The following is a 24,975-nucleotide window of genomic DNA, read 5'->3' on the forward strand; positions in this document are numbered from 1 at the left end:
TGGCCTTCTCTCTCTCTCTCTCTCTCCAGGTTTCAGATTACTCCATTACACTGTAATTTCAGTTTTCTAATATTTTCAAGAAAAAAAATATCTAATTTTCAGTTTGTTCAGCTCTTGGTCAATTGTCAGAGTGTCAACAGTACTCTCTCTAGCTCCCTGTTCTAGCTGAAACCTAGAACTTGTCTGGATTATTTTAGAAAATTATGTGAAATCTGTTTCTTTAAGAATTCTTCTCATACACCATCCCATATGTACTTATTAACAGCATAGGTCATCCTTCGTTTTCTTTTCCAATGCCTATACCATAGCATAATTGATAACCCTTTTCCCTACTTTTTGAATAATATTATTTTAATATTTTTGGGAAAACTAGTACCCTCCTTTCACCCAAGAGCCTCAGAGAAGGGTTTTTTTGCTTGTCTTCTTGTTTTTTAATTAGGCCAACATCAATGATTATTGAGGTAAGTTTGACTAGTAGGGGAGGAATTTAATTTCTTTATGCTTTGAAGCCAGGTATTATTGTCATTGTGTATTTGTATTTTCCTCTTCTAGATTTGAAAGACTTCAGCTGCCTCCATTTGACTTTCTAGATAGGTTCTTCTTTCTAGCTTGTCTCTTGTTCCAGGTGGAAGACCCTGATAGAAACTGAAACCACCCCCTCTAGCAATAAGAACTGCCCTAAGCCAGCAAGACCCTGCCTGTGTTGACTCCAAGGCAGGGATCATTTGCCTTTCAGGGCCTATCTGCACATACTCACCCACCTTTGCCCCACAGTTTGCTTATCTGAACCTGGAAGTCTTTTTGGTTCTTTGGAGACAATCTTTGAGACACTAGTCTGCTGTCTTCCCAGTGTTCCTCACTGAAATAAATTCCTTTTTGGTTTCACCACCACCCCTTTCTCTGCCTTTGGATTTTGTCAATGATCAGTGACTGAACGTGGTCTGTTAGGGACCCAGAGCTGGGCACTCTTGCCTTCTTGCTACAGATTTAAACTCCTTTGAGAAAAGCAATTATTCCATTTTTAAATTCTTTACTATGCAGTGTTTTCTACAAATTAAGTATTAAATAGGTATTGAGTTTATTTAGTTTGAGTACTTACAAATCTCTACTGAGACCAAAAGTCCCAATAACGACTACTAATAAGAATATTCATTCCACTCTTTCTGCCTATCTTTCTTTTTTTTCTTAGTTTGAACACCTACAAGATAAATAGATAAACATGTGATAAAACTCAAGTAAATTATATAGATTGAGTATAATAGATGACACTGCAAACATGAAAGAATCAAGTATTCAGTAATATTTATGGCATATTAAAATGTGGCTCTCACTACAAGGACATCTAGCACAAAATAAGAAAATAAAGAAATTTATCTAATCTACTCCATTTTTCTTAATATCCTCTCAAGAAATTATTAAAGTTAGCTACACAGGTATTGTCAGAAAAAAGATTTTATAATGTGGGTCCATGTGAAGCCAAATAACCCTACTTGAAGCAGAGTGAAGAGATTACAATCAGCCAAAAGGCACCTTGAGTTCGGGCTGTAAATTAATGAGGGCAAAAGGGTTGATAATAAATAAAGAAAGGAATAAAGGGACAGAGTGACAAGAGAAGCAAATTTCATTTTGTTTCTATCAGGGTCAGCTTTCATCCTGTCCTCCTAGCACTACTTCCTTTCTTACTCAAAACATAAATAAGGAAACAGACTTGAAAGAATCATAAACAGGGGTGTTCAGGTGGCTCATTCATTTAAGGGTCTGATTTCAGCTCAGGTCATGGTCTAATGGTTTGTGAGCTCAAGCCCCACATTTAACTGTGCACTGACAGTGCAGAGCCTGCTTTGGATCCTCTGTCTCCCTCTCTCTCTGCCCCTCTCCCATTTACTCTCTCTCTCAAAAATAAATGAACATTTAAAAAAAGAATCAAAAACTGATTTTGTGGTTTGAAAAGCCCAGTGGTGATGGTATATCCACTAATGGAGGTGGGCAGGGACAAAAATGATCCCAGAAAAAAATATATTTAGTGAAATAATGTGGATATTTATATCAAGTGTTAAAATTATGTTGCCTAATTCAGCCACCTTTCAAGGCATTCTAAGACCAGATTTGTTTCCTCATTACTGATTCCCAGCTGTTCTTAGTACTCACTTTCCTCCCAAGCTGTTTCTTTACATGAAAATGATTAAGACGAATAATTTGCTTACATAGAAGTAAGGCCAATAAGTGTTCCTGGTCTTGAAGATTTCCCAAATATGTTTTTTGCTGACTTCTCTTTTTTCATGTTGATTATCTACTATATATATATATATATATATATATATATATATAATTTTTTTAATGTTTATTTATTTTGAGAGAAACAGAGCAGGATAAGCGGAGGAGTGGCATAAAGAGAGAAAGAGATAGAGAGACAAAGGGAGGGGGACAGAGAGAGTATCCCAAGCAGGCTCCATGCTGAGCAAGACCCAAGTTTAGGGCTCCATCTCACGACCATAAGATCCCGACCTGAGCTAAAACCAAAAGTCAGATGCTTAACTGACTGAACCACCCAGGCACCCCTACAATTTATATTTTTATGTCTATTAGAAAATTTTTCTTAGGCAATGTATAATGTCACATACTCTTTAGATGACCCAAAATTATTTGCATGCTTAAACATCAGTTTTCTCTCTTAGTAACCAAGGGAAAGTGAGAAATTTTAAAGTCTTAGATTAAAGAAAAAAAATACAGGGGCGCCTGGGTGGCTCAGTTGGTTGGGCGGCCGACTACAGCTCAGGTCATGATTTTGTGGTTTGTGATTTCGAGCCCCGCATCGGGTTCTGTGCTGACAGCTTGGAGCCTGGAGCCTGCTTCGGATTCTGAGTCTCCCTGTCTCTGGGCCCTTCCCATGCTCATGCTCTGTCTCTCTCTGTCAATAATAAACGTTAAAAAAAAATTAACAGAAGCCCATCATCCCAAGGCTATCTTATCCCATGGTGCTGCAGTCTTTTGTGTAACCTACTGTGCAGCATGCTGAGATCAGATAGGGAAACAAAATACCGTAAGTAAAACCAAGTGCTATGATGTTTGGGCACCTAAACAATTAAATGACCATCAGTATAGGACTTTTTCATAGTTAAAAGAAAGTAAGGAAATATGAGCATGACTACAAAGAAAAAAGAATTTTCTTTTGGTTTTCATGTTGAAACCACAGGGATTCACCTTTATGTAATCCTTGGGTTGCTACTCTTCTGTGTTTTCACACAAAGGGTTATCTTCTTTGCATTTGAATTGATACTTCTTCACCACCTCCTCAATTTACATCTAAGACTTTCCAAGTGAAGTTTTTCAGTCATACTACAGGCACAATTTTCTTCCCAATGTCGGGGCTATTACTGTTCTAATAACTGTATTTTTTTTTCTTTTTTAAAAATGTTTATTATGGGGCGCCTGGGTGGCTCAGTCGGTTAAGTGGCCGACTTTGGCTCAGGTCATGATCTCGTGGTCCTTGAGTTCGAGCCCCGCGCCGTCGGGCTCTGTGCTGACAGCTCAGAGCCTGGAGCCTGTTTCAGATTCTGTGTCTCCCTCTCTCTGACCCTCCCCCGTTCATGCTCTGTCTCTCTCTGTCTCAAAAATAAATAAACGTTAAAAAAAAAGTTTATTATTTTTGAGAGAGAGAGAGACAGAGAGCAAGCAGGGAAGGGGAAGAAAGAGAGGGAGATACAGAATCGGAAGCAGGCTCCAGACTCTGAACTGTCAGCATAGAGCCCAACATGGGGCTCAAACTCACAAACTGCAAGATCATGACCCGAGCTGAAGTCGGATGCCCAACCGACTGAGCCACCCAGGCACACCATTGGGCTTCTGTTAATCAGTGCTTGCCTCCTTCTCTCAAAGCCTGTGGTCTACAGTACTACTCTACCTGGAGAGCCTTTGTAATTAGGCAAATCTCCTGAAACCAAGATGGGGACACAGGCCTGAATGAGTATCACCATTCTTCTCCTAAGCAGATATAACCAAGCTTTTGAATTCCCTAAATTCCCCACAGGCAACTTCTGAATTCTTAATCATGTTTCCAGTCCTGTCTGGTTCTGAATCCCCCCTCTCCTGAAAGCTAATTTTGCTGAAACTCTTGCAAATAAGTTGTATGTTATGATTCAAAATCTGTAAATTTGTAGTAATCCATATCAGCATGGTTATTGCCCAGTGAAATGTGGTACATTTTCAACATGATTATGGATATTAGTTTTGAAAACACGTTTTACTGGGTTGAAGAAAATGGTCCCATCAAATTGAATCAATAAAATAAGAATGGAACACAACAAGTAGATCTAATTTTTAACTGTACTCCTCCCTTAATACTCATGCCTAGGCATTAGCACTATGCTTTCACGGTTTAGCCTTCCCAAACCCATCTATGTATATTTAATTATCACTGTACCTCTTGTAGACAACATTAATTTGCATCCTTAAAAAGGCTATTCCTCTTCCTGAAATGCTCTTTCCATTCTCTCAACATATGCCAATGCACCTTTTTTCTTTAGTTTTTTTCAACATGTGTTTCCTTCCTTTCCTGAGCTACTGTATTACATAAATGATTTTGCTTTTCAAATAATTGTACAGAGTGATGGTATAGGGTTGCCATTATTTTGTTTTCATTTAAAAGGATAAGGAAAGTAGCAACCGAGAATAATAAATGCCATTTCTTCAGCAAATACTCATTCATTCAAATTAAATCTTCAATATTTTGTTGATGAATATCTATGTAACAAGTATGTTGTGCTTTGTACTTTAATTTTTTTGTGCCTGCATTCACTTTGCATTCACATTATGTTCCCACCTAAAGACATATCAAGTACTGGAAACCAGATCAGGACTCAGATTTGCTTCCCACATTTGCATGTAATGAATTTATATGTTCTTGATAAACATTCTCTGATGGACTGAAGAGAAGCTTTAATATAATCTGGACAATAACATTGAGAATCACTAAGTGTTTTGGTTATTTTCCCAACATTTGAGTGAAAATCATTTCATTGTACTTATTACTAAGTATATATTTAGTGCTTCTCATATTCCAGACAACGGGCTGGGTACAGGGAGTAAAAATATGAGTAAAATAGGACTCCTGCTTTTGGGACTTCACAGTCTAGTAAAACGAGACAGCATGAATAAAAATATTTCCAGTGCTGTGAAGTAAGTGCCAATTAGTGTTTCTATGGTGGCATGGGAGGCAATGGAGCAGATGCCTGTACCTGATGGCCTCAAGGCCTCCTCTCATGGAGCACCTGAAGACAATCCTTTCTGGCATAAGTAACTTGGAATCTCAGATTTCTTGAAACTTGTGTGAAACCAAAAACTTAGCCTTATATTTCTTACTCCCTGACATTTTTTTTTCCTCCATGCCTAACAGGTTACCTGGAAGACATTAGATTCAGAATAAATATTTTTAAAAAATAATAAATATTTTGTGAACACAGGCTTATCATACAAATAAAATATAAAATGCCTGAAAAACCCAATATTTTCAAAATACTTACCTCATCTCTAAACAGACCATGAATGGCCATAATATGCTTCAAAATTGTTATGTATCTCTCTTACTGTGACTGCTATATAATTTGGGTAAAGAAATATTCATGGATTTGACTAGAGGGTACTGCCCAGAAGCAATTTAGAGTGTTACATAATATTTGTATAATGTATACTGCAACACCTTTTTTGCATTATATATAAAAATATAAAAATAGATAAGTACCTTAAGTAAATAACATAAATAAATTTCTAAATAATATAATTACATAAAAGTAAATTATATTTATTTTATATTATATTTATAAATCTAATACTATATATGTATTTTTCTATATGTACATGGATATATGTACATACAGATGTATGTGTGTATATATATTGCACTTTGAAGTCCATATGGCCCAAAGGGACTCAGAAGACAAAAATTTGCGTTCTATGAGTGAGCACAGTTTGCCCAAATAGAACTTCTTTGAATTCTCTTCAGGAATGGCAACTCTTGCCACATCATTTTCCTGCTAGTTCACAGCTGTCAGTTTCAAATCCAGGATCAATTGCAAGACAGGCCCATATAGCATTCTGAGAAAAAATGAACAAAAGGACTGTTAAGGAAGGCAAAGCCGCAGGTATTTTAAAAATTGATTTGTAAGCGAACTGTGGGCTACTTTAGGGGAACACATACAGAAACTGATGATAAACCAACACCTCTGTTTACCTGAGAAACAGACACACTCAGGGAAACGTATTTGACTTCAGTTCAGTGGCTTTAGCATGAAGCTTGGGTATGAATGAAAAAAGGAGACTTTATACAGCTAGTCACAGTTTTTCCTGACCATCTTTTTTGCCATTGTCATATTTGCATTGTTCCAACATTTATTCTAAATGTTCTAAGAAAATGCATCAACTTTTTATTTTATTTGATATTTTGTATTTTGTATTTTAATATTTTATGTAAATAAAGTATTTCTTTCAGATTTTAGAAAACTGATCAAATAAAACTACTATCCTATTAGTAAACATTAATTAACATCATGGCATTTCATTCAAAAATATGTCCTTTAAATTAGACTCCTAATATCCTTACTCTGAAATTGTATTAATCTAAGAAACATTTGTATTTCCTTTGCTGTCCCCATAAGTGACAAATTTTAGAAAACTATCTCCAATGGACCTTGCCTGTATGTAAATTATCTAGATAAAATACTGGAGTTTTTCTCCTTATGTAATGGAATTTGAAGACTTCATTTTCTCATAGCAAGTTACAACTGCAACTTTTCTTTAAAAAAGAAAAAAAAACAGAACTAACTCCTTGGGTCCTTTAAAAAATTAATCTTGAGAATTCAATTTCTTTTACCTCCTAATGTCTTAAATTTCAATCATCTCTTTCATTTTTACAGGACAAGAACAGCAGTTTTCCTTAAATTGCTAAGTTCTATCTAGTTCAATACATTTTCTACCTTAGGCTTTTCCTGAGCATCCTATGATTACTAAGTTGTAAAAAGAATAAAATGAGACTTTTACTTCTTGGCTGGGTGAAAACAATAAGTCATTGCACTCTGGCTTATTGTCAACCCTTAGCAAGGAGGAACAAATAGCAATTGTCTCTTGTGATCCAACCTGACACCTTCCATAGATTTCTAAGGTCAACCAAAACAACACCTTATTCCCTTCCCACAGTGCATTATACCTAGGCTTAAAATTTAACTTAAAATTCTATCTAAATAATTCCAACTAAATACAAGAAACCCCAGCGGGGGTGGGGGGCAGGAATTTGTGTCTTGCGAGGTAGGTTTTTCTTTAAAGTTTTTTTAAATAGGTAATAATATGGCAAATATGAATTGGAAGTAGAATTAAAAAGTTCATTAAAAGTTCTCTATATCATAACATATTTAAAAACTGCAATCATATATTATTGACCAGTATCTTGCCCTTATCTTAATGCTACTGCAAATAGAGTTAATACAGCTTAGGATGTGACAGAGAAAATATAATGTGCAAGCCAAACAGATAAGACATAGTATAACATCTAATGTAAGAGAGTTTGTGCCACGTAAGGTACTAAGAAAGCATACAGTAATCTCCCTTCAGATAATGTATCATGCTTGTAACTGTATGTGAACTTCTGTGATTATATCTTATTATCTGTCTACCAACTAAACAGTAAGTTTCATAAGAGTAAAACCTGTCTTAGAGTGATCAACATTTTATCAGCACAATTTCTGATAGTATAAGGTACACAGACAATAAATATTTCTTCAGTGAATAAGAGTCCTGAAGAATTTGATCAGCTTACTAAGGGTTCTATAAATTTTGCCATATCAGAAGATATCAGAGATATTGAGTTATATATTCTGGAAAAGTAAGGAAAAGGTACAAAAGAATCCATAGAAGTTTGTAAATGTTTGAAGTTATATAACATAAAAGACAAAATAGATCTGTTTTAGTCTCCGTGGGTAGAACTGTGATAAGAGACTAGAAGTTTTAAAATGAACTTTAAGTAAACATGACGGAAGACTTGCCTAAAAAGTAGGAGAGTTTACAATATAATAAGCTGTCAAGTGATGTATATCAAGCTCCCTAAGAGAGACTTACAAAGAGAAAGAGTAGCTACTAGTTCACAGCGAAGACAATTTCCGCATTAGTTGTGAACCTGGATTTTATTATTTCTAAGATCATCCATAGCATGGAGACCTTATGGCTGGTTGATACCATCATCTAGCTGCAAACAAGAAAAGGAATTAATGTAATTCACCAAACTTTTTAAACAATTAACTGACGTATTCAATGAACTGAATATTTTTGGAGAGTATACTAAAATTAAAAGTATTTTTATAATTTACTTAAAATAATTATAGAGTCAAAAAGACTTCATAGCAATAAAAATCAATTAGTAAATCCAACTATAATTACATGTTTAGTTAAAAGGAGGACTTTCACCTTGATGGTATTCAAATTCACTAGCGAGTCACAAATCTTTTGAGTGCATTCTCTCTTATGTCTCAGACAAGGGTCCTGAACTTAGTCAACATTTTCTCCCACAATGGCGCCCTGCCTAATGCATTTCCTAATTGGTTCTTTTCATCCACTTATTCTTTTAAACTGTGACATTCACACACTACATCACTGGCCCTTATATTTGAATAAAAATAATTGACAAAAGTGCTTGTGTGTGCAACTGTACAGAAGGAGCTGCTATAGCCTCTTCTCATTCTGATAAGTCCTTCTGGAGCTCATATTTCCGAGGTATATTTTGCCCTGCCTCTGCCTCTGCCTCTGCAATGTAACAGAGATTTGTTTCAAGCTGACAACCTAATTTCAGAGGAATGATGATAAACTATGTTTTTCCTATTTCTAAATCAACTGAATTTTCTTCATCCAAATGTATATATAAGTTCGGAAGCAGTGGTGGTGATTGTGAGGTTGAGGCAAATCACATTGCTATTGGCCAAACACGTTGGGGCCCTTGCCTCAAAGGCACGGTGTCTGTGCCGCTGAACTCGAGCGCTGTCATGTGACTTATTTTCAGCAATGTGTAAACAGAAGTGGTCTTTGTCAGCTAAGGCAGATATTTAAAAAGCCAGGACATGGTTCCTATGTCCTGCTCCCACAAACTTGCAATGTTCTAAACCGAGGCTACTCCATTAGCCTTGAACCCAAAGAGAAGACATCGTACAACTATTACTCAGACAGTAGTCAACCTGCAATTGGCACTGAGAGAAAATTGTCCTGTCTTGTCGTGAGCCACTGAGACTCAAAGGCTGTTTCATACCACATGTCCTACTCTATGCTGATTTATACAAAGTTATAAAGTCGGAGACTTCTTTATCCCACAAGTATGACAATTATAAATGAATTGTGACTGGCATAGAAAACGATGTGGAGAAGCAAAGTGGGCAGGAGATTCTATTCGAAAAGTCTGAATGGGAAGTCCCAGGGTAAGTCAAAAAATGAGTTCAACTGCAGTAATGTCAGAAGTAACTTGCAAGCAGCTTAATGTAAAATGTGTAATCACCTTGAATGGAAAATAGGAACATTATTTGCCAATTTATGTGGTTTAACCACGGAATAAATTTTGAGAAGAGGACACGCTGTTGTACATAAAAATGCTAGGATGGGGATTTTTGTCTTCAGGAACAGAAAGGAAGTGACAGCTTTTAAAGACAGGAACAGGAAGAAATAACAAAATTTTGAAATGTGTTGGATGAACAGCCTGGATGTGGGAGAAAATAAAAAGAGTAAGGTTTGTCAGTGATGCCAAGGTAAAGTGATTGAAAAATGAATATGCCACCAAATGGCAAGAGGACAAAAAAAAAAAAAGAACACAGATAAGGAAAGACAGATGAATGCAAGGAGAGAGGATGGCAGATAATTTTTGCTTGTGTGCAAGCACTGGATATAATGAGTTTGTTGGAGTAATTAACATGTAGTCCGTGGTGTTACTTCTCTCCTTTGTATCTAGAAAAGAAGGAACGGTCACTATTTAGTATCACTTTGAAAGTATTTACTTAATTAGTTATGCAGTCAAAATAGCCTCTCATTTGAAAGAATTCCATATACATATCATTTATGAATAAGTAGAAATATTTTTTAAAGTTGATTAAATATTAAGAAAATACCAACCTTCACTATTTCTAGGGACACCATTTCAAAACCATCAGTAGGACTGTGCTAAACTGAAGGTTTTTAAACAATAATCTGCATTTATCTGCATAAGTCCTCATGTGAATATGATAGTTTACATTTTTATTTGAAGTTAAACATAAATGTTGCTTCAGCCAAGAGAATAATAGCCAGAGGAGCAAAATAATACCCAGAAGGTGAAAAAAAGAGAAAGACTAGAATATCTTTTTTTGACTATGATTTCATGACTCTAATACATAAAAAACGTAATACTAAAATATAATTAATATGATTAAAATAGATAAATAGTTGAATGAAAAGTTCATGACTCTATATAAACATGTTTTTAATAAATTTGTGATAACATGTTTTAATTTACAATTTTATATTTAAGGGATGATTTACGCTTCCTTGTTTTAACTGACATTTGTTTATTCTACTCAATCAAATAGACTAAGTGGATTTATGCTAAAATTATTCGTAGTCAATGAAAGCAAATTAATAATATATTAAGAGCAAAAATAATGGATAACTCTTGAGATTTTACTATGTATCAGGAATTTAATTCTGCATTTTACATGCATATGCTCTAATTTAATCCTCGTAAGAGACTTATAAAAAAAACAATGTACTGGTTACAATTTTGGGCTCTAGAACGAATTGTTCATGATTGTTTTACTGCTCTGCTGTTTATAACTTGGGTAACACCAAGCCTGGACTATTTATATTTCATCTTTTATCTTCAGAAATCTCTATAAATGGGGGAAAATAGTTCAAAGCCCTTAAGTTATTATAAGAATAAAGTAGCTAATGTAGAACAATCTGACACACAAATAATATTAGCCATTATTATGATCCCCACCCACTCAAAAATGAGGACACTGAGATTCAGAGAGGTAACCTCCTTTGTCCAAAACCTCCTTTGTCCATAACTACCATACTTTTCACATTCAGACTCCGATTCAGGTCTATGGCCTCTAAAAACCAAGTTCCTCATTATTATTATCCCATTTAGGCAGTGCTAATCTTGAATAGTTGCTTTCCAATTTATACATCCTCAAGGCAGTTCATTTGGAACTTTGCAATCCATGGGTGCTAATAAAGGATGGCTAACAAAAAAAATTTCCTCCCTACTTCCTAGAAGATTAGAATGACTGTTTAACAGAAATGAATATCTGCAATATTTGTATTTTCAGTAAGTACATATATCATCCCATATACACAAATACATGCATATTTTGGGTAGCAAAATCTTTATACTAACACATAGCCTCATGATCAAAGTTCAATTTGTGAAAACTGAGATCAGTGTACCAATTTAATGCAAAGCAATATGTGTTTCTAAAATAAGTTTGAAACAAATTGTGAATTACCTGAATGTTGACTTGAGAAAATGGTCTAATCAAGAATGGATACACTTAACAAACTTGTGAACATGAAATTAAAATAGCTGTTCTGATCCTGAATGGAAATATTCCTCTGATTTCCAAAACTGGTGTACAGAATTCCTGCAGTTTAAATAAAGATGGTTTAGAAGATGCTCAATCTTTTCAATTCAATTCCAGAAAATCTTATGAGTTATTCATTCATATGTTTATTAATATTAATGTATATTAATTAAACATGTCATGTATATATATTCATATATAAGTATAATTTTTATTTATTTTATAATAGTTCACCTCACATAAAATCTATATGCTGGATTAAAAGTTGTGTGACTAACTCATTTATTTTATTTTATTTTTTAAAAAATTTTTTTTCAACGTTTATTTATTTTTGGGACAGAGAGAGACAGAGCATGAACGGGGGAGGGGCAGAGAGAGAGGGAGACACAGAATGGGAAACAGGCTCCAGGCTCTGAGCCATCAGCCCAGAGCCTGACGCAGGGCTCGAACTCACGGACCGCGAGATCATGACCTGGCTGAAGTCGGACGCTTAACCGACTGCGCCACCCAGGCGCCCCATAACTCATTTATTTTAAAATAGAGCCAATAACGAGCTGACAGTGTAGAGTCTGCTTACAATTCTCTCTCCCTCTCTCTCTTTCCCTCCTCCCTTCCACATGTGTACACTCTCTCTCTCAAAATAAATAAATAAAACTTAAAAATATATATAATAGGGCCAATAGCATCATAATGGTGACAATGTCTGGATTTCATTAATTATCAATCTAGGTTAAATAAGTTTTAAATTTGTCATTTCTTTTAAAATGTATTTACTCTAGGATGATTCTTTTTTTGCAGTAGATTTTGTGATATGGTTTTGTTTCCAGTCCAAATTATTAAATATGTCTGGTTTTGAAAGTCTTGAAATATTTTCTGTTTATTGTTTGGTATTAAAAACAGGAGGAAAGAATAATGAGTCATATCTGCTTGGGAGAACTACATAGAGTAATATATATAGTTATAATTTAATATCATCAAAAATATGCAAATATTCAAAGTTTGCAATTATTTCCATATGTGTTAAGGGTAAATTAGTCTTATCAAAGGATTCCTCCAAAAATAAACATTTTCAAGATGGTATGCCTTAGATTTCTATTTAAATACTAAAAAGAGTACACACACACAATTTCTTTCCAATATAAATAAAGAATTCAACGTGTAGGTTTAGTAGTAAAAAAACATAATTAAAAAATATATTAAATGTATTCTTTTTCACCTTCATATTCAAATGTATACTATACACTAGTGAGCAAAGTGAAAATCAAAAGATCATGTCTTCATATAAATAAACATTCAAGGGGCTTCTGGATGGCTCAGCCGGTTAAGGGTCTGACTTTGGTTCAGGTCATGATCTCATAGTTCTTGGGTTCAAACCCGGCGACGGGCTCTGTGCTTAAAGCTGGGAGCCTGGAGCCTGCTTCGGATTCTGTGTCTCCTCTCTTGCTGCCCCTCCCCGGCTCATGCCCTCTCTCTGTCTCTCAAAAATGAATAAAGGCTAAGAAAATTTTAGCTAAATCAATATTTGAGGTACATAACCTGACATTATTTCTAATAACACACAAATGATGTACAAATAACTCTATTAGTGTTATTCACATTAATGGCTTAGAGGAAATCCTCTAGAATTTTAATTTTGATAGAGAAGAAAGGTATTTATTTACAATATTTAATCATTTCATGAAGTAAAGATGGAGGTAGTTGAGGACACTGGAAAAGAATTAGTTTGTGGTTTTTTCGATGCCTATGTCAATATGCCTGAAATGAAAGAAAAAAAAAAATCAGTTACATAGTTTGAACGTCCTAGAACAATAGAATCCACTATTTATGCATTTATGTCCACCACATTTGATACCTAATGATTTAGCAGAAAAGCAATGAATTTCTGCAATTCCAAGAATTTTCTACTTTAAATACAAAGGTAAAACCAGGTGTTTTTATTAGTGTTCCCAGACGTTGTTCACTACCAATCATACCGGGGAACTGTATATCTCTCTCTTATACACACACATACACACACACACACACACACACACACAGACTCATGCGAGCACATAAGAAATAAATGTATATTATTAAATTAATCTGTTAAAGAACATTCAATTAGTATTTTTTTCCTTATTGTAACAAGTTCTTTTTTCAAATTGTTCTTTTACTTTTTTCTCCCCCAGCTTGAATCTTGTGAGGAAAACATAGCACCTAAAAGGTATATTTGAAATTTGTCAAAACAGGAAAAAAATTCCCTTTTCTGTCCCTCTGCCTTTTTGTGTCACTTTAAGCCCATTTTCATTACAAGTTACAGGGAATAGGTTTCTAAAGAATTCAGAAGTATTAATAGATCACAAAATGATTGCGTTCAGTGCTGTGGCCCTCATGCTTTTCTGCTATGTGTAGGCAATGGTGCATAAGAAGAAGCATAAGAAACACAACACAGTTACTGTTACCATAGTAGAGTAGTCCAACACTCATTTTTGCGCATATAAAATTTCTTAAGCACCGTGATAAATGGTGATCTATAAAGATAAGTAAGGCATGATACTTTTTCTTTAAAAAGTCAAATGTTATACTAATAATTTAATCATGTTTTGTTAAATTTTAAGGTAGGGCATGAGACTTTAGAAGAGTAGGAAATGAAATTTTACCATATTAAAGACGCTAATATAGAGAGAGACTTGTTACACATCATCTATCATTACTCTTACTGCTACAATGAGGATAAAAGCCACAAACTAAAGGAGAGAGAGGAGTCTAAGTCCTGAATGACCTTTATGTTCTTTCCACCAAACCTGAGCTGCAGACTCAAAACATCTTGGTGCATGAAATAAATAAACCTCTGACCTATAGGCTTATTTAAGCCATTCTTTTTCTTTTGGTCAGGTTTCTCTGTTATATGAAGCAAAATGTAATCTTAATTGATAGATTGATAGATAGATACTAGTATAGATATCCATTCTGATACATAAAAAATATTTTAAAATATTTCCTGAATCAGTGCAATTGAAGTATGCATCAGCTATTACTTATCTGCTGTTATTACCATGTAGAAAAATAAATGATGTATAAATACTTCATTTATTTTGTTGATTAACCTTGTTACCTGGTAACAAATCTTTTGGTAACAAAACATTTTCACCTGTTTAGTCCCTTTATACATTTTGTAGGCAATAGATTTTATAAGCTATTTCATACCAAAGCATCACTTGGCTTTTATGTAGAAAATGACAATACTTTGAGATGTTCAACAAATTACTATCGTGTGTGTGTGTGTGTGTGTGTGTGTGTGTGTGATTACAATTTAATATATGCGGGCCGCCTGAGTGGCTCAGTCGCTTGAGCGACCGACTTCAGCTCAGGTCATGATCTCACGGTTTGTGAGTTTGAGCCCCGCATCAGGCTCTGTGCTGACAGCTCAGAGCCTGGAGCCTGCTTCTGATTCTGTGTCTCCCTCTCTCTCTGTCCCTCCCCCACTCATGCTCTGTGTCTCTCTGTCTCAGAAATAAACATTAAAAACATTTTAAAAAAACAATTTGATATATACAACACAAAAAACCTGGTGTGGTGGCTAACCTATTTTACAAATATTGATAAATAATGCTTCTATGCAAATTTAAATCAATCTTTAATAACTGATAAATAATGGCTAAACATTTGTTTGAATTAAATGTATTGATTATTTTAACTCCTACATTTGGTTAATAGCTCTTTATTGACTTATGGCTGGTTAATAGAAGTAAGTTGTCTGTATTCCAATAGATAATAAACTGAGAACATATGAAATAGTAGAAAACAAACTAAAATTTAAAATTTTACTATAGTTAATAGCAATAAATAAAAGTACATATTATAAAAACAAGAGCGTTATGTCAGTTTTTGTAATCATAAATTTTATTCTATTTGCATATTAATCACATGACATTAATCATATTAACAAATTTTTGTGAAATTATTTTAAGCTTCTACTGTGGACATTTGACTGTGGTGCAGGAGTCCTTGATAATAATTGCAAGCATATATTTGGCAAATGTTCAACATTTTCTTGAATTGGATAAGAAAGGAAACATTAGCAATGTATAATGGTCCTTCCAATTTAATGAGATATTTAGAAAAATAATATTACACGATGTCATTTACTATGCAACATCACATGTATGCATTTTATATGACTGCATATTAAACTTATAAAACATAACAACGTTACAAAGTTGTATTGCTATTAAAAGGTGTATTTACAAAAGTTATTTTACAATAAGAAAACCATGAAATGTTTCATATATATTCAAAATTCCTTTATGAAAATCCAGTAAATAATTTTACAAAAATTATATTCAAATATTTTTGTTGTATCAACCAACCACTTAAATTAAATAACATGCATTATTTGGGCCAATATCTAGTTAGGAAATCATCAAATCACTTACCCAAATATAAAAAAAAAACACATCAGGAGAATATACTTCCCTTGGAATGAGATGCAAGAGTACAAAAAAGGACAAGATTATTATCACTCAATCATTTAACTGGACTCACAATGCATGAAAAGAAAGCCAGTACTTCAACATTCATATCAATTCATTATCCCCACTTCATTAGTTACTCAGTTCCCCAATTTCCTCCTCAGTCATGGCTAAAGAAGATCTTGGAAAAGGAAGTGGCTCCTAGAAAGTGGAGCCAAAGACTAAATATTATTGAACTAGCCAACTGCTTTTAAACATGAAAAAAGAAACCTAAGCTAGTACAGTCTCTAAACACAGGGTAGAAGGAACTGGAAACATCCACCCAGCAACGTTTCATAGTTGCTAGAGACCACTGAGTTCTGTGAGGCTCAGCTCTTTCTATTTTCACCTGTTACAATCTTCCATTTATTCCACCCCTCTTCTTGTCTCTATTGTTTAGTGTATTTTTAATTCATAGGTGTCTGTACAAAAGAAGAGAAGAGAAAAGAAAAAAGAAAAGAAAAAGAAAAGAAAAGAAAAGAAAAGAAAAGAAAAGAAAAGAAAAGAAAAAGCTAAATTAACATTGTTAATGACCACAGATCCTGGAAGTCCAGCCCACTGATGTAAATAGATGAGCCTTTTAGTGTGTCATGGGCAGATGCCTATAAATTTTGCATACACAAGGAAATCAGATGTTATGAACAAGAGGTTAGACTGTAGCAGAGTGAATTTCCTTTCTACAATTGTCCATTCCCCTCCCTCTTCCAGAAGAATCCGTTTTCCCGAGAGTATTATTTTCCATTTAGCCAGGTAATTTGATTTGAACATTCATGTACATATAGAAGTGATATGAGCAGAAATTATAAATGAAGTTTGCAGTTTGGGCTGATATCTTTTGCTCCTCTGATCTACCATAAAACTTGCATGTTCCATGTGGCTTTGACCCCTTCTGCCTAAGCACACTTGAAAAGGACTTGACTCCTATGCAAAGTCAGGTTAACTGGCACCAAACCCTGAGCAGCCCAGCCAAACCAACTAGATCACAGTCTGGAGCAGAGCTTCTCCAAGGAAACCGCTGTACACAGTGAACAAGGAGGGGGGGAAATGTTTGCAATAGAAACCACTGATGTTTGGGGTGGTTTGTTACACAGAATTATTATTATTTAACCTAAAGAAGATTTTTTTCTCCATGAAGTGTAATATAGTCAATTGTGAAACTAGGATAATGCCTAAGAACTCCTGGATTAAACTCTTAATTATTTATTTTGTTATGTTCCACTATCTTTATTTATCTCTTTTGTGGGGGTATAATATTTCCTTTAAAGAATATAATGTGATGGAAAATACATTATTATCATTTTAATGAATTAATTTATTTGTTATTTAAAATCATGGTTATTTATTTAAGTTATAGCATCATTAGGATTATATGAAAATTGTTAGCTTAAGTTTGTGGACCACAGTAAAATTACATAGGAAAAATGTACTTACCATAGCTTATTTATGATACAGAAGTATGGATCCTACAATTTAACAGAGCATTGTAACAGATGGAGACTGTGGTAGAATTATTTTTAGAATTGGCTTACAGTGTTCATTTTTGGAAATATTAGATACTGTTATAACTTCCATCTGCAAAAATTTTTTATCTGAATAGAAATTGTTTTATTTCTTATGGAAATAAGTTCTAACTTACTTCATGTGAAAGGGTCCATCAACACAATAGTCTCATTTATACCCTATCTAAATTTTGCACTGGTTGCATTTAGATCTCATACCTAAAATATATTCAAATGATATATTAAATAAATAAGTTTTCTTCTTAAAGCCTAAGTTGAAATAAGGCACATTAGGTGATAGCACTGAGTTGAGACTTCCTGTTTCAATTAGGATGGACTGAGGAGCCTGAGCAGAAAAAAAACCTTCCAGGGAGACGGATCATCCCTGCATTGGAAGTACTCATGTAAGCACAACTGGTAATTTGGAGGGCATTAGCATCCCCCCTCCTAACACCTACCATATTTTTTTTGATATACAGCACTGATATTTTCTCCTTCTTATATACATTGTGAACAGAAGTATGCTCTAAAACATTGTTATTTTGCTTATCTGAAAAGCCATGTGCCAATGCTGAAAACTCCACTTTATTTATTTATTTTTTAAATATTTGTTTATTTTTGAGAGGGGGAGGGGCAGAAAGAGGGGGAACAGACGATCGGAAGCAGACTCTGCGGCAGCGTCGAACCCGATGTGGGGGCTCAAACTCACGAACTATGAGATCTTGACCTGACTTGAAGCTCAACCGAGTCACCCAGACATCCCTGAAAACTCCACTTTAAATCTATGCTATTCCCTTTACTTCCAGATCTTAGACCTGATAGGGAAATTCTGATAGGGATTTCTGATAGGGAAATTCTGATGTTTCTGATAGGGAAATTCTGTTGCCTCTAATTAGTGTAAAGCTTGGAGATTCAAAGGCAGAGGAATTAGAAATAGTGGCTGACATTACATTCCAGTAAGGTTGGAGGTAAATTGCACATAAGAAGAAGTTAAATAATATGTTTTTGCAGCTAGGTTTTGGAGCACCTGAAGATCCATGGTAAATAATATTGTTCTATTGGCATGAGGGAAAATTTCAGTCTTTTGTAAGGGAAGAAAATCATCGGAATTGTGAATTGGGGAACTATATCTTGTGACAAAGTAAGTGATACATTTGTGGATAAAAACTGGATGCAATGGAACAAGGTAGGAATTGATCACTATATAGGAGGGACTGAAGAAAGCTTAGTGGAATTGGTGGTGCAAAAGAGGAGTAATGTGAATTATGCAGATGATTGATTCTACACAACTTGTCATCAAGAGTGGAGAAGAGGAGAAATAATTTTGAATGAAACTGAGATGCTCAGGTAGCTTACCTCATCCATATAAGACAAGAGGTTGGGATGTAGTCACAAAAGAATGGTGCTGAACAATTGCTTTATTTGTATATTACTAAAACATCTATAATACAAATAAATTACATTGTTAGAAATTATGTAGTCATTAAAAGCATTTAATTGATGTTTTCATGTATCCAAAATCATTCAGTTAATTCACATATTCTGTAAATGTGAATTTAAACCCTACTGAAATTTATTACAATTCATGAGATGAAGTATTCATACACCGATTTCTTAAATACTACTTTAAATTCATAAAGACTAAAACAACTTTTACAAATTTGATTTCAAATCAAATTATACATCTTCATCAAATTAAGTGGTTAGATTTCTTTAAAAATTTTCCTTAAAATTATGTTTAAATAGAATTTGATACATCAATGTTATGTTCCAATATGATTAACTTTAATACTCTTGAACTAAATCCATTTCAAGGACCAACATCTATGTGTGGAAGAAAAGAATGGTTAAGAAGTGTAATTCCCCGCCCCCCCTGAATTATACCCATGTGAAGGCTTATTTCACTACTAGCAGAAGACATGCATCAAATAATAAATGACAAGCTACATAGATTTTTGTTTTATATATTGAGTGTTTGGGTTGTTGCTTGTATTTGGATTTGGTTGTTTGGTTTTTGCCACATGAAGCTTCCTTCCATATTTGGCATAGGGGACAGATGAAAAAAAGAATCTGTTTACTCTTTCATATTATCCTAATGTTCATCTGATTATTGTTAAAAAGCTGGGGGAGAAAATTAATAAAACAAAATCTGTATAGTTAGTATATTGGGATGCAAAAAGGAATTGATATTTTCAAGGGGAGATGGATGGATGGATGGATAGATAATTTCTCAGTGAAATTATTACAATCAAAGATCTTGTTCTCTACTTCTCATTATTTAAGCCTGCAAATGATTCATGTACCTCAAGTTGACCAGGCTTCTTTAAAATGAATACATTATATTATAATCACTAGTGATTGGTTTATGAATCCGATAGCCAAAAGGCTGACAACTATGTCCTAAATCAATGAATGCTCTGGCCCTTTTTGTTTCCAAAGAGGAGCCCCAGCATAAAACAGATGAAAGGGATAAATGTAAATTTGAAATATTTATTCCTATGGTTTCCTTCTTGTGGCATTGCCCTCTACTGAAGATCTGTGCTCCTTTAAATTCTACTGGAATTACCCTAATTTGAGAGTTCTATCTGTTCTCTAATTAATCATTGGCTGACGTATTAATAGGTACTGGGAAAGTTTATGGAAAATAGACCCACAAAGTAGGAATCTGACATTGGACTGCTTGCATATTAAAGATCCCTGGGATAACTTCCTTGACAGAGAAAAATGAGAAATGGGTGATCCATTGCATTTAGTAGTATCGTAGTAGGTCAGATTATCACTACTTTGGCATAGGAAGTAGCAAAGAGGCAATGAAAGGCATTAGGAGAACAAATGTATATGGTAATTGATTGTTAGGGCAATGAGTAGTGATCATTTCTAGCTACCTTCAGACAAGAGGGGGTGTTTGTTGATCAATGAAATCTTGGATTTATAAATCTGTACTCCTTAAATCTATGAAAAAACTCAGTCTTGGATTCTTCTTTTGAGGGCTAGCTTCATATGATCTCTCCACTAAAAATGCCATATCACTCAGTGTTCCAGCAGCAAATAGATGGCACAGTACTTCTAAATCTCCTGGAATTATAAACCTCCTGAAAATATATCCCTATGTAGGTGAGGTCATCCAGAGTCTCTGACATCCCTAGAAATTATACATTAGAAAAAAGAAGAATGAAAAGTTTTGCATAGGATTTGCCCTTATCCACATAGGATAGAATAGGTAAAACTATGCCATCAATCCTCCTTGTACCAAAATAAAAAGAGGTAAGTTGTGTACCTCATACTTTTGAGGACCTGGGAGAACTGTGGTAGCAAAGTACTAGAGTAACTAATACTCGAGAGAGAGATGACCCTTCCTAGATGAGCTGAATCATCACATACTCATAAACCAACTTCCAAACATACAAATTTATGAACATTTTATTAAATTTAGTTTTCACTTAGCTTCTTCCCACAGTATGAAAGTAACAGTCACTACACCATTTTATTTCAACATACATCACTAAAAATAACAACTCATTGAAAATTAAACTGCAAAACCTCTAGCATGTTAAAAAAAAAATAATGTTCCTCCTTTTTTTTTTTAAATTTTTTTTTTCAACGTTTATTTATTTTTGGGACAGAGAGAGACAGAGCATGAACGGGGGAGGGGCAGAGAGAGAGGGAGACACAGAATCGGAAACAGGCTCCAGGCTCCGAGCCATCAGCCCAGAGCCTGACGCGGGGCTCGAACTCACGGACCGCGAGATCGTGACCTGGCTGAAGTCGGAGGCTTAACCGACTGCGCCACCCAGGCGCCCCAATGTTCCTCCTTTTAATTAAGCCATCAAATACCCAATTGGCTTACACTATTCCAATTGGCTTACACTATTTAGTTGGCTTATTTCATTGGCTTGTTTGAATGCAATAAAGTATAGAATTGCACTTGAATAATATGTCTCACTGCATCTTGGTTGATGTGTTTCTCACTCTCTCGCCTTTTAATATAAATCTCATTATATCCCTTCCCTACTTTAAAATTCTCCAAAGTTTGTCATTGTAATTAGAATACAATTCAAACTTGTACTCATAGTATGCAAGAAACAAATCTTTTGATTTGAACTTGCACTCTCCAACACCCCATTAAGTTAGCCGCAGCATTTTTTTCCCTTTCTTTCTTTCTTTCTTTCTTTCTTTCTTTCTTTCTTTCTTTCAATTAGAACAACACAACTTTAAAGTATTAGAGTTCTAAAGGTCAGAAATCTGAAATCAGTTTCACCAAGACAAAAGCAAGTTATTGGCAGGGTCATTTCCTTGCAGAGGCAGTGAGAGAAAAATCCATTTCCTTACATTTTTTAGCTTCTCGTGACTGCCTGTATTCCTTGGTTTGTGGCCACCTCCCCCTCCTCCACCTCCTCCTTTTCTTCCTCCTCCTCCTCCCACATCACTCCAATCTTTGTATTGTCATACTGCCTTATCATCATCTCTAATCAAATCTCATTCTTCCTCCCTCTTGTAAAAACACTTGTGATTACATTAAAGGCTTTCCTTTCCACACCCTGTCCTGTGCCTCATTATCTGTTCTATCTATAATGTTCTGTTTCCCAGATAAATAGGGTGCATGTATGATTCTTTCTTATCAGTCAGGCCTCAGCCCAAATAACACTTCTTAGTAAAGTGTTATCATTTTAACTGTCATTGTATCTATTTTCATTTTCTGGACTTTTAAATCTATGTATACATTAATTAGATTTCTTCTCTGTCTCCTACAATGAAAAGATAAACACAGGACAGAAATCTTCTTTGCTTCGTTCCCCATTGTTTTGACAGCTTTTGGAGGAATTCCTTGGAACAGAGTAACTTCTCAATAAATGCTAGTTGAATGAATGAATACATTGTTTAATGCATGAAAACAATACTCTTTTGTGTTTTCTGAGAATCTTAACATTATTTATAACATGGCTCATACAGACAAGGAGTTGTATCTCCTGGTATAACAACTTACAAAAAAGTATTGAATTCACATATATATATATATCACTGAGATACATAATACACTATTATACATTTTTTAGTTAAATTTCTATTTTTAAGGTCAACTTCCTACATCTCAAAAAATATTTAACTGACAAGATGCCTCTTGGCTCAAAATCAAATTGTGTAAAGTGAAACAATGAACTAAGTCTATTTCCAATTCTTTATAAATTCATCCTTAATAATATATGTTACTTTAAATATCTTCTATGTTAGATATTACAATGAGAATGCAACACATATATTAAAATTACTTTCAAAAAGTTCTCTTTAAAAATATTTTTCTGGGGCGCCTGGGTGGCGCAGTCGGTTAAGCGTCCGACTTCAGCCAGGTCACGATCTCGCGGTCCGTGAGTTCGAGCCCCGCGTCAGGCTCTGGGCTGATGGCTCGGAGCCTGGAGCCTGTTTCCGATTCTGTGTCTCCCTCTCTCTCTGCCCCTCCCCCGTTCATGCTCTGTCTCTCTCTGTCCCAAAAATAAATAAACGTTGAAAAAAAAAATTAAAAAAAAAATAAAAATATTTTTCTAATTACATTCAACTATAAAATGACTTCAATAGATGATCCAACTGCAATTTTCAAATTTTCTATCAAGAAATAAATTCCTTTTCAGTAGGAAATAAAAAGACTTATTAAAAAGTTGCCAAGTCATTTGTTAAGGATGCATTATTTCAAATAATACTTTCAAGAGAAAGGGGGAAATGTGCTATCTGTTCTTTACATTCCACTGAATGTTAAATATTTCAGAGGGAGAAATGACTTCAGAAATTTCATTTATGTTAAACTGTGAATGAACAAAAAGTAACTGATAATTAAATGATTTTTATACATATACATATATATAATTAAAACATTATATATACCTATAAGTATATACATACATAATTAAAACATTATATATATTTGTAGAAGCACATCACTGCTGTTTAATTTAAAATAATATCTTGAGAGTCAGTATAGAATAGTGAGTATAGAATAGAATTCTAGGACTTAGTTAAGGGCTAAATTCAGGCTATGCTTTTTCAGTAGTGTGTGAATCTGGGCAAGATCTTGCTTCACCTTTCTGCATTCCACTTTCCCCCTCTGTAAGTTGGGAATAATTTTACTTTTTACCTCACTGGATTGTCTTGCAGATTAAATGAGTAATTAATTATACAGAAAACACTAAGAACAGTGCCTGGCATGTGGTAAGCCCTGCATAAATGGCAGCTGTCAAACTACTAGCAGTTGCCATTAAGTGTTACCATTCACACCAGCATCCTACTTCAGATAATAACAAATGCTAGGGTGGAAAAAAAGGAGTGTAGGGAATAAAGAATGCTGAGGGGAGGATACTTTCAATATTGTTTGATTATTAAGGAAGTTGGGGCACCTGGGTGGCTCAGTCGGTTAAGCGTCCGACTTCGGCTCAGGTCATGATCTCACAGTCCGTGAGTTCGAGCCCCGCGTGGGGCTCTGTACTGACAGCTGGGGGCCTGGAGCCTGCTTCGGATTCTGTGTCTCCCTCTCTCTCTGACCCTCCCCCCGTTCATGTTCTGTCTCTCTCTGTCTCAAAAATAAATAAACATTAAAAAAATGATTATTAAGGAAGCTTCATTAAAACACGTTAAGATTTCTATTGGAATTGAGATATAGCTAAAATGAATAAATTAATATTGAACAAAAGTGTTTTAGACAAGTTGTTTACACAATAAAATAGTATTTAATTATAATAAATATATAATAATAAATTTATTTATGATGATTTTCACATCAAAATTTATAACATCCAGATTTGCATTTGAATATCACCTCCTCCAATTGATAGCGCTAGAATATCTAAGATATGTAACCTGAATCAAATTATATATTAAAATATCCACCTTACAGGATTGTGGTAGAGTATAAATAGCTACTCGAAATTGACAAACATGACCTGATTAATATCGAAAAAAATTTTGACAATTATTTTTATATACATACATACACATATTTATGTTTGTTTAATGTTTTGTGTATTTAGATTGTAAAATACACTCTATCACAGTGTATATTATTAATATTTCTAATATATAACTGAAAATTTTAATAATTCTGCCAAGTTATTATGATATTGTAACACGTTAAATCAACATGATACCTGGAAGATCTGCTACAAATAAGTAACAAATATCTATCCTGTGATCAAGAAAAGTCATTTATCAACTAGACTTCTGTGTTTTATCACATTTGTGTTCTCAAATCTTTTAGGTTCATGCATACACTGAGTTGTCCATTCTTAATCCAAATGTGAAGATGAAATGTTGCCGTTGTCACTTAAATGCTGTTGTCATCATAAATGTGCAGTAGATAGGAGAGATTTTTACATAAGGGTTTTGAGATCATATATAAGCAATGGGTTTTATTTTTAACATTAT

At 34.4% G+C, this 24,975-nt stretch overlaps 1 long non-coding RNA gene across 1 annotated transcript in view; it reads right to left on the reverse strand.

Annotated features, from left to right (window-relative positions):
• LOC115528286 overlaps positions 1-13,328 on the reverse strand; it is a 32,645-nt gene extending 19,317 nt beyond the window's left edge. The window contains exon 1 of the long non-coding RNA XR_003973205.1: positions 13,241-13,328. This is a non-coding gene — a long non-coding RNA (uncharacterized LOC115528286). The remainder of the gene's footprint in view (positions 1-13,240) is intronic.
• Between the last annotated feature and the right edge of the window lie 11,647 nt (positions 13,329-24,975).

Source organism: Lynx canadensis, chromosome A1 (genome assembly GCF_007474595.2).
Source record: "Lynx canadensis isolate LIC74 chromosome A1, mLynCan4.pri.v2, whole genome shotgun sequence".
NCBI lineage: Eukaryota > Metazoa > Chordata > Mammalia > Carnivora > Felidae > Lynx > Lynx canadensis.